Source organism: Theobroma umbraticum, unplaced genomic scaffold (genome assembly GCF_002168275.2).
Source record: "Theobroma umbraticum cultivar Fairchild unplaced genomic scaffold, ASM216827v3 scaffold_146.0, whole genome shotgun sequence".
NCBI classification, from domain to species: domain Eukaryota; kingdom Viridiplantae; phylum Streptophyta; class Magnoliopsida; order Malvales; family Malvaceae; genus Theobroma; species Theobroma umbraticum.
In genome coordinates, this window is record NW_018397265.1 from 242,393 (window position 1) to 243,926 (window position 1,534).

General features: G+C 37.0%; 1 long non-coding RNA gene across 1 annotated transcript in view; it reads right to left on the reverse strand.

The window, feature by feature from the left end:
* The window catches only part of LOC110422683 (uncharacterized), a 3,974-nt gene extending 2,446 nt beyond the window's left edge, over positions 1–1,528 (reverse strand). Inside the window, exons 1-2 of the long non-coding RNA XR_002445753.2 lie at positions 1,393–1,528; positions 1,252–1,317 (exon numbers count right to left, since the gene is read on the reverse strand). This is a non-coding gene — a long non-coding RNA (uncharacterized LOC110422683). The remainder of the gene's footprint in view (positions 1–1,251; positions 1,318–1,392) is intronic.
* Positions 1,529–1,534: the final 6 nt, after the last annotated feature.

Genomic DNA, 1,534 nt, shown 5'->3' on the forward strand with positions numbered 1-1,534 from the left:
TACTGAAAGCTTTTATTCAAACAAAGGGAGCTGCAAAGAAATCTTAACTCTGCACCATGCAAAAGAGTATGCGTCGAAAACTCACAAAGCTCTCAAGTAGGTAAGTATCTTAATCACCCATGGACCCACTTCCACGTACTAACATTTGGGAGCTTTGCTCCACCAGATCCCCATAGCCATGGAAATCTCGATGATGTTGGACGACATCAGAGAAATTAAGCGGTCGTAACTGCGAATATCACTAGTGGACTAGCCACATATAACAACCCATAGCCTTGCCCCGTAAATCAGAGACTATGGCCCCAGCCACGTCTAATAGCCCGTCGGTGACCCAAAAGTTTTCTAGCTATAGCTCACTTGTGCACAAGGGTCACACTTAACCGAAGTGACAGCTGGGCTATTCTCAACCCTCGGTTTATCAAAACCATTTTCAAAACCAAATCGGGTTTTCTTTTCAAGCATTTCTTTTTAATCATTGAAATCAAGGTTTGATAACCCTTTTGAAATTACTTTTCAATGGCATGGTGTATCACTTGTACAAAGATCAGAATAAAACCGAAGCTCAAAACTTGCATTTTAAATCATTTAACAAATGCATTTAGCTATGCATATCACATAAAAATACAAGGCACAGATTTTGATGTAAACATCATGAAAGGCTTGTTTCCCTATTTCTAAAACTCTTTACATTTATAGTTTATCTATAGTTATATCCAAATCACTTTAAAAACACTCGCATCAACAAACTTCCTCTGGTTTCTACCAGCTCATGCTTTCCACGATAGCAATATACAAATCATTGTAAATCCATTTTAAAATTGCCTATCAAAGTTAACAGCTCACGCTATCCACAATGTACTTAAGAAAACCATCAACGTTTACTAACGTAATTCAATCAATTTATATAGTGTGGAGATTTTAAAATAGGCACCTCCTACTCACCTTACAATAGCGGAAGGCTACATCGCTATTTATTCGGGCGTGTATCTAGCTAATTCCACTCACCAGTTACCTATTACTTCCTCTGGCATGCTACCATAGCATACTTTCTTTACTCATACACTTCCTATCAACCATATAAACTCAATACACTTAATTTATTCATATGCATGGCAGCACATCAATCAATAATTCTGTAACCTAATGTCATAGTTTTCATTAACCCTTACTCACAATCATTTATCATACAATCCATATACCATCAGTTAACTAATGCCAACACAACACCATGCAATCACATTGCGTGCTTACCTTTCAGTTATAGCTTGAGTTCCACACATATAGTTCTCAATTTCCTCACATCCATAGTCACCATTGCTGCCACAAACATAAGCAATCAATATACATATCATTTTCCTTGTTTACTTGTAATTTCAAGACTAAAATACTTACCCATAGCTTGGCTAGCTCCAAAATCAACATGCATTCCAAGATTAATCCACATGCATGCATCCATTTCTTTCAATCTTGGAGAACCTTTGCTGACACAAACATACTCACACCATTACCAACTCATTTCCTCAAGAAATCATAA